This window comes from Silene latifolia, chromosome 10 (assembly GCF_048544455.1).
Source record: "Silene latifolia isolate original U9 population chromosome 10, ASM4854445v1, whole genome shotgun sequence".
Classification (NCBI taxonomy): Eukaryota; Viridiplantae; Streptophyta; class Magnoliopsida; order Caryophyllales; family Caryophyllaceae; genus Silene; species Silene latifolia.
Window position 1 is genome coordinate 72142955 of NC_133535.1, and position 16153 is coordinate 72159107.

Genomic DNA, 16153 nt, shown 5'->3' on the forward strand with positions numbered 1-16153 from the left:
AGATTCTTATGAAGGCATTCTTCTTCTTCATTGAAGCAATCTTCAAACTTCTCAAGGATGGGTTCCTCAAGCAAGTTGATCTCACAACTCCCCTTATCATTTAAGCCTATCTTTTCCTCATCATATTCTTCCATAGATGCGTCATCATTGCTTTCTCCATATGAATCATAAATAGGGGCTTCTCTGCTCCTCAATAACTCTTCCTCCACCATCTCAATGTTCACATCAAAAGTCACACCCTCATACTCACAAAAGTTAAGACTATTTGGCTTACCCAACCTCATATCTTCCTCATCAAATACCACACTTTCATACTCACAAGAGCTCAAAGAGATTGGCTCTTCCCACTTCTTACCAAAGGTAACTCCTTCAAACTCGCATTCATAATCAATGTCTAAGGAATGGTGAGGAGTAGTTACTTGGGCTTCCTTCATATGGGCAATTTGAATTGCCAACTCCTCACCATGGGTAACAATGCTTTGAAGAACATTGTCCCTATTTTGGCTCTCCTCTAGCACTTGTTTGAAGAAATTTTGTTGGCCTCCCATCATTTGGAGAACCATATTTTGAATGTCAAATTCATGCTCATCTTCTTTTTTTGGGTGGGTGTGAGAGTGGTTGTATTGTGGCATTTGGAATTCATTGTGGAGTGGGTATTGGGAAGGTAATTGTTGTGGATATTGGATGTGGGGGCTTTGGCGGCTTTGGTATCACTACTACAATTATGGGCTACGAGGACGGTTCAAAACCGTCCTTTTTACTTAAACAAACCGTCCTTAATTCACCCGTCCTCGTTGCCTAAGAGGACGGTTAAAATAAAGTCAAACCGTCTTCGTTTGTTTTTAAAAGCAGGACAGTTGTCTATGCGAACCGTCTTCTTTTTATTTACTAAGAGGACGGATGCGCGTCATAACCGTCTTGTTTTGGATAAATGGCGCGCACAATTTTTTCGCCTGCTTCATAACGCTTTGTCATGGAACCGTCTTCTACACATTTTTATGCCAATTTTTGAAATAATTTCGCGCTATTTTTTAAAATCAATTTCACGCCAATTTCCGAATTTTTGCGCCAATTATTAAAATTAATTTCGCGCCAATTTTTGAAATCAATTTCTCGCTAATTTACAAATATAGCGTGCACAGTATTGAGACGCATCAATACGCTTTCACACAACCATATTTTTAAAAAGGAAATTGTTTCATCCATACCCTATACGAAAATAGTCGTATAGCTTAAATATTATATCCGGCTACATTTCAAAAAAATCCAGCAAATTTTACACTTATACTCTAAAATCCAACCAAACAAAACCAAATAAGTGTGAACCTCCAAAATACAAGCTACCGACAATTGATTTTTGAACACAAGCACTAACACGAGTTTCTCCGTCCACAAACCATCACTTAAACTATCCGATCAGCCTAATTACTTTAGACGTTGCCATCAAATACTTGCGCCTTGAACTCCAATGCATATTTAGCCCAAATATCCCGCACCTCATCAATTTGCTCAACCGAGGAGTATGTCTTTGGAGCTTTAATCATGAACTACATACAAAGTAACCAAAACACACAATTACAATTATTTACATACCAACATGTTTAATTTATATAAAATGAAGTAAATATTGAAACAAAATAAACAAATGAAAGGACGTACATTTGGAATGATATTAATATATCGTCGTCTAATGATCTCCAACATATATCGGCAGACATAAAATCCACATAAAACGGACCCAAAGGGCTGTGTAGGACACTAAAATCGAAATCATGTCAACTAGAACATATATACAATAAGCCCACAACAATAAAACATAGACTATATAATTTAGGAGATAAAAGTACTACTTCCTCCATTCAACTCCACTCTACCACTTTCCTTTTTCACGTTTGTCAACGCGTGTTTTACGCGCTAAATATTGTTAGCTACGTATTTGCAAAAATTATAAAAGTTAGATATTTTTAATGTACTCGTAAAGACGAATCAAACAAGATCCAAATTGAAATTGAATACTCACCCGTGAATAGTGTACGGAAATGAAATTGGTAGAGTAGAGTTGAATGGAGGAAGTATTTGTTAAAGGGGTACCTTTATAAGTTTCCATTCAAGCTGTTTTTGTCGGTGACACCCGAAAACTGGATCCATAGAGTTTAGCTGTTTTTGTTGGTGACACCCGAAAAATTAAAACTTACCACCATGTATTCTCCCTATTTAATAGCTTACCACCATGTATTTTGATTTTTAAAACTTACCACCAACTTTCACCGTATATATCCGAATTCCCACCGTATTTTATTTCCGACCTTCATTTTTTTTTAATCCCCAACTTATTTTCGAATTCGGATATATTACATGGCCCACCTATTTTTTCCCTCTTTACCCTTACTTTTTCCACATTTTTCTTAAATACTCCATTTTTCCCTATATTACCTTTGGTGCGGATCGGAGGGAGTATTAAAATAGGTGGACCGGTTACATGCTAAACGAGTAACCCCTCATTTTCTTTTCTATTGGCATCTAATCATGCTCTCCATTGAAAACAAAATTAGTTCATCTGAACATGAAACTAATCAATTGAGATCGCTTAACCAAGAAATTGAAAATGAGTTCTAGATACTCATTGAAAGCAAATAATCAAGTTACATGCAAGAAATTCTCCATCTTTTTGTATTCCACATAACAAGGATTACTCAATCTTGAACAATTAGATTTTTGAAGATGATCAAATGACGAAACTGAAGACAATGAAGATGATGACCTCACTTGTCCAGTTATCAAATTGTCAAAGGAAGAAAAAAAATCAAGATTAGCCTGGTTCAAATGGCAGTGATGGATCTAATTTGGTACTTAAGGAAGGGCCATTGAATGAACTTTCCACACCAATAAGTGAATCCTCTATGAGTGCAACATCTCTGAAGATATTTCAATTGCGGTATTCTCGTATTAGGATGACCAAACTAAGCATATCAAATCATAATAATTGACAAAGTCAAACTCTAAAGGATACAATTCTTCTGGTCAACTTTTGGAAATACCAAGTTTTAGAAATTATTCTACACTACGTGCTAATATACACAAAAAGAATACTAGGGCCCCTATTACATACAATCTGAAGATAGGGTAGGATTTTTGAGTAGTGAATGTTGTGGTTTATAGGTGAGCGCTATATTTGAGAAAGAATTGAGGGGAAAATAAAAAATCAGAAGAGATACTGAACAATTGAAATGGAAGAGAGAAAATTTCAGATAACAGTATTACAGGAAAGTTTAAAGAGGGTAAAAGATGAAGATGAAGCCACTAGTTACCTCTATACATAACTGAATTTCCAACTGAATTGCTTTCGTTTCGACGATGTACCTCTTTGAACCGGACAATATTTGGATGCCTTAGAGCCCTGTGGTTGACGATATCCCTTTGAACTTTTTTCATCAATCTGAAACAACAGGTTTTCGTATTGGTTACCTCTATACAAAACCGAATACACAAAAAGGCGATAAAAGAATGATCAACTAGAGAATGTGATTAATCCCCGATTCATTCAGTTAGCCTTGTGTGAGACGGTCTCATCTAAACTACGTCTATATTGCATAATACATGATCGATGACAGTTTTTCGACAATGCAATGAATTTATAACTGCAATTGCATTTTTTTTTATTTTTTTCCGCTTAAAAACATTGGAGGATGCTGATTATGATTATTAAAGCGGAAAATCCATGTAGCCAGAACAACCATTAAATAACCATGAATTCCTCACGTTTCGAATCTCATCATACAACTGAATTTCCAACACTACCCAAGGCACATTAGGACAATTTTCCATTGTAAGGGTCGGTCTCATGATAATCTAACGTATAAAACTGTCTTCTTACGAAAGAGCGTGCGGTAAGAAAACTTGATAAATTTAGCAAGATCAAGAATGACACAGATAAGCACAAGCGGATTAAGGGGATTGGGGATAGCAATATGTACGGAAAAACGGAGCAGCAAAATAAGTTAAATAAACGAATTAACAGGAATTAAATGAAGAATATGATATGCAGAATTGATTTCATTGTTCAATTATGGTATTTACTAAATCAATTTGTACTAAATAAACGATTTATAACAAATGAAAAATATGACAATTGACACATACCTCGGTAAGGAGATGAACAACAGGCGGTGATCGGCGGTAGGGTGTTGGCGTTAGGGCGATGATGAAGGAGGATCTGGTGGTGGTCGTTTGCGAGGCACTGGTGGTAGCGTCAGACGGTGATGATGGGGGTTTATGGTTTAGGGTATGAGTGCGTGTATTGTTGGGTTTGAATATGGAGTAAAATGAAGGTAGTGGGGAATTTGGATCATCAAAATCAAAAAAATAAGAAGACCTTCTAGTAAATAACCGCTTCTATTTTAATAAGAAGACGGTTTTATTGACCAACCGTCTTGTTACTTTTACAATGAGGACGGGTATTCTTATTAAGCATCCTAAGTATTTAATCACAAATGGCACCAAATTTATTGACTGATATAAGACGGTTCCGCCCCCAACCGTACTCTATGGAGCGTCCTCTTAGAGGATAATTGTAGTAGTGTATGGGAAGTTTGTGGGGTAATTTGAGTTTCCATTGTAGAAGTTATAGGATATGGGTGTGTTTTCTTGGTCAAAAAACCTTCTCCATTCATGTATGTCATACTCATTTACTTCAACTCGCCCATATACTTCTTATTGTTGGAAGCCATGTGCCATCATTATTGCTAGAATAAAGAGGCAACTACAAACACGGAAACTTACAAGACAATGGTAAGAACGAACCTTGAGGATCAAGTTCCTCAAGGTTAAGCATAAAAAACGGAATTCCCAAGGAACCAAGGCTCCTCAAGAAGAAGCACAACTAAGACTAGACAAAAGAACGATTCAAATACACGACACCGTCCCCGACAACGGCGCCATTTTGATGGAGCGTGTCGTTGTACGTCATCAAACACATTTATACCCAATTACTAGCATATCAAGCAAGTCGGGGTCGATCCACGGGACGGGGGTACTCAAATTGTTCAATCTAACCTAGTTGTGCTAAGGGTTGTCACAATTGAAATGGGTTGATGATTCTTAAACTAATGGAAGCAATGGAATAAAACAAGCAATGAATTAAGAGATGTAAACAATTATTAAAGATACTAGGATGTCATGGGATCATAAGGGAATCATGGTAAGATAGCATAAATCAGTTATGTGGATGCAAGCAATTTATTATTGTTGGAATTAAGTTAGTTCATGTCATATAATTCATAAGAAGATTTGGGTCCCGAAGCCGAGTTATTTGTGACTTTACAACACCTACAAGTCGACTTAATTCTTCCTATTAAACTACATGCATGATAAACCAAATCCTAGGGAAACTTACGTCTCGGAGCCGAGTCGGTTAAGACTTTACAACACCTACAAGTCAACTTGGGTTTTCCCTATTCAACTCTATGCATGGTCTAATAAGGCTTAAGTTGGTTTATATCTTACAAGCCTCATTGAAAAGATAAGAGATGGGTAAAAAATGCAAGGTTTCATAGTCTAGCATTTCATCAAACATAACATGTGCATAAGTTGAAGAACAATAAGCAAGTATTATTCATATGAACTTATTAAGCATAAATTTATCCCATTATTAACTCCCCTAATCCCCCACTAATACTAGTTAAGTAACTACTCACTTATTATCATGGAAAACATGTCATCAATGGTGTCAATCATCACAACAAGTATAAACATGATAAAAGAGTAAAGAAATAAGAAATAAAGAGTAAAGAGTAAAGAGATTATACCAAACTTAAGATGAGCAATTGGACAGGAAAGAATAATAGAAGAAAACTTGATTGATTGATTAAGAGTTGTCAATTCTCCAATAATAACCCAATAATCTTCAATTACCCAATAATAAACTTGAACAGTAATTAAGGAAAGATTAATGTGAAATGTTTGAGATTAATCTATTCTAATCTATTCCTAATCTAATCTAAGGAAGGTTTGCCTCCACTAAGAGGGCTTGCAGGACTTAATCACTACTACAGATACAGGCTATAACAACGGTTAAAAACCGTTGTTATATAAAATAGCGGACGTTGTTAAAGCGTCTGTTATAAAAGGTTTTAACAACGGTTGGTTTTCTTAAGCAACCCGTTGTTAAAACTATTAACAACGGTTTAAGTATAAAAACCCGTTGTGAAAAGTGTGACTCAATTTTGGTGGGAAAGTTATAACAACGGTTACTTTACAAAGAACCGTTGTTATAACTAAAGACAACTGGTTGTTTCTACATAACCGTTGTTGTTTATTTTTACAAAATAAAAAAAATTAAATTAAATATTACTAGATGCATGCATAATTACGGGGCCCGTTATAATTTCGATGCATGCATTATTACTGCCATCCCTGCATATGAATGGACAATATATGGAATGAGAAGGGTTTACATAAGATTTGAAGCAGGGAGATAGATGATTATGGCACAACTTCCTAAACATGCATATATTATATTAATTAAAAAACAACTCAAAGGACACATTACTTAGTATAAATACATACATTATCTCAACCACCATTCCATTATCTCACTATCTTCAAACCCTAACTGCTAAAACAATCTCCAAACCCTAATTAATCTTTCAAACAACTCCAAAGTTCATCAGCAAAATGAACGATTACATCCTTAAAACTCTTACTATGACCGAGAACAACAACAGCTTCATCCGCCGGTTGCTCCACATCGAGGACAGTTTTAGGAGCTATCTTGTGGATGCTCAAGCCGCACTCAAGGACACCAAAAGAAATGGCTTGACAGAGCATTAGTTGTTGCAGCTATATGACGATATAGCAACTGCTGAACGAAACCTCCAAATAGCTAAGGAAGAGAAGAGGGATATCATAGAAGAGAATAAGACTCTCTATGAAAATATAAGAATTGCATTTTTAGAAATGTAATTCTTTTTTTAATTTATGTATATATATATATATATATATATATATATATATATATATATATATATATATATATATTAATGAATTATTAATTAAGTTTATCATGCATTCCTCTCTATCATCTTGCTTCTTCTTTGTTTTATTTTATTTAATTTGTTTTACGAGCTAATTAAGCGAATAATAACATACTAATGATCGATAAAAACCCATCATACATGCAAATGAAATAATTAAAAAAATAAAATAATGACGATGAAAGACGATGAAACCAACAGTGACGGCAAGATTTACCTGATAATTAGAGAAAGTAAGAGACGATGAAACCAACAGTGACGGCGAGATGATAAAGCGACGATGAGAAAGAGAGAAAGAGACGATAAGAAAGTGTGTTTGTTGTGTTTGTGTTTGTCTGTGTTTGTCTGTGTTTGTGTTTGTGTTAGGTTATGTATGTGTTTTGTGGCTGTAGCTGTTTTGATCTGTGTTTGTGTGGTTTATAGTATGGAAAGTATTGACAACGGTTGTTAAACAACAACCGTTATTAAATAAGTTTTAACAACGATTGTAAAACAACAACCGTTGTTAAAAAATTTTTAACAACGGGTTTAAAAATACCCGTTGTGACTACTTTTCACTAACTTTGCGCCAATTTTGCGCCAAATTATTAACAACGGTTGTGCAAATTTGACCCGTTGTTAAAACTTATAACAACGGTTATATAACCATACCCATTGTAATTAAGTTTAGTAAAAATCGCGCCATACATTCTACAACGTCTATTGTGATTTTCGTGCATAAACGTTGTTAAAGGGGCGTTGTAGTTGCCTGGATTTGTAGTAGTGAATCCACACTCGGAAAACTTAATCTCTTGATTATTACAAATAGAGTATATATAGTGGTACATCATTAGGTTAAGCAAGGGTAGATTAGTAAATAACGATTCTTAAGTGTTGAATAGAACTTTGCAAGTCCAGAGGGACATGCGCGGATTAAGTATCAACTCCTAAGGAGATCCGTGCTTCCTGGCATGAAGTACGTTTGGTCCTGTAAGGGGATCCACTCAGACTGGGATTGGGATGCTCGGGTTCTAAGCTAAGACGCTCGTCCTGAGCTTGGGCTGCTTGGATCCTGGGATGAGACGCATGGCTTGAGTTCGGGACGCTCGGATCTTGGGATAGAGTTCCTTCTCCTTGCTTTTAAGCCTACGACCCTTCTATATACTCTTTATTCTACTTCCTTGGTCATCATTCTTGCCTCCTCTTCATACTAGTCCATCCAAGATCGTCAACAAGCTTCCGAATGTGAACGAGTGATGGGAATTCCGCCTCATTATCTTCCTTCCTACAAGATATATAGAATGCAATAAGAAAGCAAATAGGAATCAAATGACAAATAAAATGGCCATGAAATGCTATACTAGTATGCAAAATAGGTTCAATTACGGGACTAAATGTGCGCAATTAAGAGTCACATCACCGGGACGAGTGTAGATACCCAGTATCTGCTGAGACTCCAACAAACACCCGATGATTATCGGACTATCACATGGTTTGGAATCGCGGCGTTTGATCGACAGTTTGTGTACAACTTTACGTCGGAAAACATAAAACGATTTCGAAAATAAAACATTTCAAAACTTTTCAAAAGTACCTGGAGTGTTTAGTGCACGATGACGGAGTCGCAATGACACTAACTAGAGTCAAAACCGACACCGGACCAAAAACCGAATCAAAAATTCAAATCCCGACTCCAACAACGAGTCAAACCGAGTCAACCACCAAAAACTAAACATTCAAAGCCTTCTATACTAAGATTTACCGGATTCATGAAAGGTCAAGTACCAAACATGTGACTACAAATTCTAGGATAGAACAAATCATGATTGCACTTGTGTGAAAGTGACAAGACAACTCGAAGAACCGCGACGTGGTTCGCGCCTCTTTGAGCAGCCCAGGTGGCCACGTCGCTCAAAACTCACACAACCACTCATTTTCCTATAAATACCCCTCAAATGCCCCCATTTGAGAATTTACGCGAGCGTCCGCCCCCTCTTCTCTCCCTTAAAATTCTCGACTCGACTTCTTAAGTCACAATCCGATGCGTATTTACGACCTACCGATCGTAAATAAAAGCCTTACACATTGTTTGGTACCGTCATCGTGCATTAAATAACTTGACCGACCACTTCGACCACTACATCGTCACTAATCTTAAAACACTCTATTTACTTACCAAAACGGTTTTAAACCGAGTTTTTTCCGACTAAACGAGTTGTTACACTTACGTCGGTCACTCGCCATAACCAAACATGTAAGTATGAGGGTGTAAAAATCCTCTTTTTATCATGCTTTTATTTGTTTCATGACTATAACATGCTAAAACATGCATAACATGAACCAAAACATGGAATAAACGAGCCAAAACTGATTTTTGGCCCGAGACAGAAGCCCCTTGGTTCGCCGGCTTGCCCGTGCCTAAATGGGGTGTCCAGGTCAGAAATCAACCGTGTTTGTTCTCGTCATTTCCTTTTAATTCATTTCCATATTTACAACCGGTTTTTATTATTTCAAATATTTCCGAACCTTTTATTTTATTTCATTTGTTTTAACCATAAAACATTTCTCACCCTTGGTTCCTCATACCATGACGGTTAAATCCGTGTTTCGGTGATAGTATTTGGTTAATGACATTTAAAAGGTATTTAAACCCTTTTATTTCATTTCTTTACAATTTGGGAGGTATTTTAAAGCCTTTCATCATTTCTTTACATTTTCAAAATAAACATATTAGTCACCAACACAAAGTCATCCTTGGTTCTACATACCATGCCGGATTTTAACCCGGGTACGATGACTAGTATCGACTAATTACATTCAAATGTGTGGACCAGGCCCTCGGGAACTGCGTCCGCGGGATCCACACTAGGCATAATCGACTCGAGGTTCTTTCGAATCGAATTAAGACATATTAGAGTCGCCACCAAGTTTTTTGGGAACTTGGAACCGTTCAAGTCAACTTTACACCTTTCATCGAAAAGCATAAAGCCAATCGACTACGAGTGATTAAAGATAAAGACTTATACCCTATATCACTCGATTTGAATGACTCTCGTAATCCAATGGTATTTAGACGGATCCACAAACCATAGATCTTGAGTAAGGGGTGAGGGTACGTGTTAGGAAGCCCATAAGGACACCTAACCCCGCCCGTCAATAACGGCCTCTACTAAGTCAAGTGTCGGATTTCAAACAAGGTCATAGCTACTACGATATATGAAATGCAAACATCGTTTTAACCCTAACATGTGAAGTTTCTATGTCGATTTAGATGCAACTAAACTAACTTTGTCAAAGTTGTAATTTAGCATGTGGGTTGATTGATCTAAGCAACATATAAACGAAAGCAAACAAGGCTTAGGGGGAATGGGGGAGCCGTTGGGATCTACCTATTACAAACCAGGCATTTCATGCCGACACAACAATAAATTAAAGATACAACTAGATCTAAATACAATGTTATACACACGACGCAATACACGGCCATTTGGCCTAGAAAACCGTGCACAAGAGGGGTGGCCCACGGCTTACATGACTCACGGCCTTGGGTCACTCCTCGTAATGTATGCTTTCACTTAATCTTATCGAATTAGGCATAAGGCTACGCACCAAAGCATGCATTAGCATAAACCGGGCCATGTTGCTTTAAACAACATGCGGTTTACTACGCTCCTACAAGCATTGGGGAACAACCGTCTAACCAAACAAGACTAAGGTTTTTTGAAGAGGTTTTGACTCAATAAAAGTAAAACAAGCTCGAAAATTACAACTCGATAAACAAATTACAAATTACAAGCAACGAAACAACGAAGAACAAAAGGTATAAAAAACGAAGCAAGAAAGACAAAGAAGACGGCCAAGCTCACGGCCCAAACCACGACCACCCTCACGGCCAAGACAAGGCCATCCTAGTTCCTAGGTTAGGTTCATTGGTTAGATCGAATGATTGCGAAACGGATTAGAAAACGAGTTAGAAAACAAGTTATAAAACAGGTTGATCGATTGAGAAGAAACGCGCGAGTGTGTATTCTACACGGCCTAAAGGGTCCAATTAGGTCACGATATCATAATATTAATGCTTACTCGTCGAGTGTTAATAGGAAGGTGCTAATCACGCACTCCTATGCTAGCGAGAAATCAAGTGAAGAGAAAGATGTATTCAATTAGGTTATAGAATTGTTAATCGATTTTAAAAGCTATGTCGATGCCACCTAACATGTCTAATTAGGTTATTAAAATGATCGAACGTCGTCTAAATACGTCATATGTTAACAATCAGAGGTTAAACTAACATACAACGGATCCTAGGGTGTGTCGAATTGGCCGAAACAACAAAGGGGTCAAAAGCGAAGAGCGAAGTTAGAAATTCGTTTTATTTATGCTCTACCTTGAACACGAGGATATGTAAATGAGACGGGGGTGTACGACCGATTGAAGTAGCGGTTTATTTTCCCATCTCAAGTCAACGCGGGTGTTCATGGTGGTACTTTAACTCATACTCGGACTAAACTAGTTTCATAGTTAATTAGAACAATCGATAAACAAAACGATAAACAAACAAAAACAAACTATAAAAAACAAGCATAAAAAACGAAATAAAAAAGGAGAAAGAGGAGGATTTGATGCATCCGCAACCTACATGTATCGTTGACACCGTCTTGGGTCGTAATCGATGGTAGATTTTATCTTGAGAGGCCGTCGTCGACTAAGAAACAAAGCAAACACGCGTTTTTTGACAAATCTGGACAGCAACTTTCAAACGATGATTTCTCCCTCGTTTCACGACGAAAATTCGATTTTTTGAAAACTAGAAAGAGAGGAGAACAGAGATCTTAAAGCAACCCCTGCTCAATTTGGGTTATTGGGCACGAAAAACGAGCACAAACAGAACTGGACAGACAAGAACAAACCGCGAAAACAGAGTGTATAACACTCTGTTTTTCGAGGGATTTCGTGTACTCTCAAGGGCAATTTGGCTCGTAAATCTTTGTCTAATGTGTAGATGAATGTTATGTGGTTAATTAGGAACAAGAAAATCGAGTTTTGATGGAGGTTTGAGGGAGGAACGAATTGTTTTTCGAGGAGGACACACAAACAGTTTCAGTTTGTATGTCGGTTTTGTGGAGGGTTTTTGAGAGGCAATTAGGGTTTGTTTCTGAGGTTTAAAACTAGTGAGTGATGGTAGGATGTATGGAGAACTTAGAGGAATGAATGTATGGTGAAGGGTGGGTATTTATAAGGAGTTAAAGTAGGGTAAAAGGGAGGAGAGAGCAGACGGGCCTGCTGAACATAGCTGCTGTCCAGCAGCTTTTGGGGGGTTTTCTAGGGTTCGTATGGGGGGTTTTCTTGATGATTAAGGTAAGGTAATATGGGTAGGATATTAGGGTATGGGTTAGGGTTAATGGGCACGGGTTTTGGTGATGTTTGAAGCGGGTTTTGGGCTCGGGATTGAGCTGCGAAACAGGGGGGCTGCTCGTGTATATGCGGGCTGTTTGGGGGGTGTTTGGGATGGAATTTGGGCCGTGGTTATGGGGGTTCGAACTGGGTTGGATGGGTAGAGGCTTAGGTTGGTTAGTGTACTCGATATTCGTGCCAACTCGTAAAGAAAACGGGCCCAAAAACCGAGCTAAAATCGAGCTCAAAAACATGCTTTTAAAACGAGTTTTCTTCGCTTTTAAAATCGATTTTTCAAATCAATTAACACATTAAAATAAATGATTTTTCTAATCAAATATATTCATAAAATGATTTTTCAAATCAATTATTTATTTTATTTTCAATAAAATAAACTTGGAAAAATAAATTCAAAATAAAATAAAATAAATTGAATTCACCTCAAAAAAACCATAATTTAAATATCATTTAAAATAATAAAATGAACTCACTAAAAAAAACATTAATTTAAATATCCTTTAAATTAATAAAATACTTCATCGACGACGCCCGTTCTACATCGTAAAACGAACCCAAATAATGACAATGACAACTAAAGAATACATGTGTCCTATCATCATCGGGTGTTTGTCGGGTTCTCTATAAATTCCAATATCGACGGATACGGGTATCTACAGAGCCCCCACTTTGACTGAGGCTTGGACAAGGCGAAAGTCAAAGTATACCCCAGGTCCCTCTCGACCTGAGGATTCTTCGGGTCGTTTATAGTCCATTAGACTTGCGTATATAAGCTCGCCAGCCATAAGAAGAGACCATACCTGAAACTTCGTTGGGGATTAATTCTTGCTTCTGTTGCGTCAAATTGTCATCATTGGTCGTCGACCCATAAAATTGCATATATGGTGGATTGAGCCTTATCCTTAGGCGCCTACGTATCCGTTTCTGACGGAATCAAACCCGCGTCGTAGTTCGGCAACTGCTGACACTTGCCCAAAGTTTATCATCTGCTGGCGTTTGTCCAAAATTCATCGTCTGTTGACATTTGCCCAAAATTTATCATCTGCTGGCGCTTGTCCGGATGGGACGGACTTTCCAAAGAGGTTGCCGCCGCTTTCATCATTTGCTTTCAGCTACGGAATTCTTCCATTTCATACTCTTGTATTGAATTGAATTCTTGGTGGATATCATCCTTTACATCTTGATAATGGTCTCTGAAACCGACCCAGTTTGCAATGGCTCTAAAGTCGAAGACTTTAGAGCCCCCAGTTGAAGCATATCCTGCTATATTTGAAACATAGAAAATGTACTAGCAATAATCATCACATAAGCACATTTGGATCATCGATCTTAAAATTGGATAATTTGAAATACTGGGTCATCGACCCGAAAATTGAATATGAAAATTTTGAATAATTGGGCCATCGACCCGAAATTTGAGTTTGAAAGACTGGGTCATCGACCCGAAATTTGAACATGTTGAAAATTTTGAATAATTGGGCTATCGACCCAAATTTTGAATTTGAAATGAATCACTTGGATGTTGGGTCGTCGACCAAAATTTGATTTTGAACTTTGAGATTTCAACCTTGACTTGGATCATCTATCCATAATGCGCAAAAAGTTTTTGAAGTTTTGAAATTTTGAAATATCTGGCATTTTGAAATCGAACCTTGATGGGTGAGCATGAAATACGACTCAGACACTCTGTATGACTCGTAAACCACGTGGGCGTAGCCCGCTACCGTAAATCAAAAAAGGAAAATAAAACCCTAAGTGTGCACGGGTTTTAATTCAATTATTGACTTGTTGGGGGTAGAAGAGTAAATTGGCCATTCTGGTGCCAAAAGATGGCAAATGGGAATCACAAGGTTGTCGGACGTGGAACGAGGATATCGTATGGCATGGGCGTGCTCCCAAGGGCACATGGGAATCAAGATCACTTGGCATTGACAAGGTGGATTAAACTCACGGAGCAACAACGTTGGCTTCGCCCGACACTAAACACAGACTGATCTTATGAGAACAGTTGGACATCACACATCACTCTTGTTGGGAACATTCTGCCACTCTTCTCCTCGCCTCCTTTCTTTTCAGCGAGTATTCATCATTTCTTGCCACCGCCTTCTTTCTTTTCAGCGGGCTTTTACTATTTTTCTTCCACACCTTCTTTCTTTTCAGCGGGTTTTTCATATTTTCTGTTCCCAACACAAACCCACATCTATGTGACTCAGCATCTTTGCCTAAACCATTAGATAAAGCTCATTTCAAGACTTGACATTACTCATCTGAACCTATATCCTTATCCTAGCCTACATCGAGTGCTAAGACCGACTCAAACAAAGGTGGCTTCATTTGGACTTGGTTAAGACCCGTAAGAAACCGACAAGATGACAACTTGGTTGATGATGGGTGGATTGAATCCCTTATTCTGAGGGACTGCCTACGTATTCGCGTGGAGCGAAATCAAATCCGACGTAGTTCGATCTAAGGTGCATAAACATGGCATTTTGATTGTGTGTATACACTCAAAGGTTTCACCTAAGGTATCATGTCGTATCCCATTCTAGCCTGTAAAGTACCGTTAAATCCCGTGTCTAGGGTTGGTACAAAAGGTTGTGGTTCTTTGGGATGTGGAGCTTGGTAAAAACAAGTTGGAATGGTTAACCATCATTCTGAAGGTTTGTTTTGTGGTGCTAAGGCCAAGGGCTATGGCTGCTAATGTGGTTGGAATGGGTGTCTCGGGTTTGATGAACCACGAGTGCAAATGGGTTTAAAAATGATGTGGGTACAAATTTCCATGTCTGGACCCTAAAGGCTGGGTGTAACAACACAAGCGGAATAATTCTCAAAATTCCCGACTATCCCTTTGTAACTGTCTCAGGAAGGACTTAGAGGGTAAAGAGGTTACTACTTAAGCTTTTGGGCTTCGCCCATTGAACCTCAACTATGGGTACTTGACTTGACTTCTGGCTTCCGTAACTTCGACATTCAACCAAAAGCGTTCCGCAATAGCTTCAACATCTTTTTTCCTTTTTTCTTTTTCTTTCATCTTTTTTTTTTCATTTTTCTTTTTTTTTTTCATTTTTTTTCACTTTTCCAATTTTTCTCTTTTTCTCATTTTTCATTCTTTTTTCATCTTTTTTCTCTCTTTGAAAATGATCTTCTATTCATTCTCTTAGTCATAAATGGATACACCTTGAAAACTGGGCTTCACCAACTATTTTGGGTAGGAACTAACAATTCCTTGTTAGAAAGGGTTGATATCTTCTCTCTTCGAGATGGGATGATTTTGTTGGGGAAAAGGCTTGCCTTCCATCATCTAAAAGCTTGTCATAGAATCATCTAAAAGCTTGTCATAAGCACTGGTTCTGATGGAGGTTTTCTACCGCCAGACATGGAATAGGTAAAGGAATCAAACACAGGATCCTAGTGTACCTTACATTTTGAAACGGGACATATTTCTACCCCAGGGATGCCTTTGAGTGTGTTGTGCATTTTATCATGTTTCGGAATGATTGAGGATTGAAAACAAGACAAATTGGGAAACAAAACTGCAACCTTTTATTGGAATGGCAAAAGTTTAACAGACTCGAAGGAACGATTCCTAGGACACATCCTAGGTCATCGCGGAACAAACGACTCAACTTCAGGAAAGGAAAGTCTTAGACTCGACTCGACTAAAATAAGAAAATAGATCCCGACTCATAATTTTCAAATCTGGTCTTGAGCTTTCTCTTGTTCAGCTGTCA

The 16153-nt window shown here is 37.8% G+C and overlaps 1 long non-coding RNA gene across 1 annotated transcript; it reads right to left on the minus strand.

Annotated features, from left to right (window-relative positions):
- Window positions 1-1232: 1232 nt before the first annotated feature.
- Window positions 1233-4379, minus strand: LOC141605673 (uncharacterized). Its single transcript, XR_012526421.1, has 3 exons — window positions 4141-4379; window positions 3309-3436; window positions 1233-1547 (listed from the first exon to the last, which is right to left on the minus strand). It is a non-coding gene; the product is annotated as an uncharacterized LOC141605673 (long non-coding RNA).
- Between the last annotated feature and the right edge of the window lie 11774 nt (window positions 4380-16153).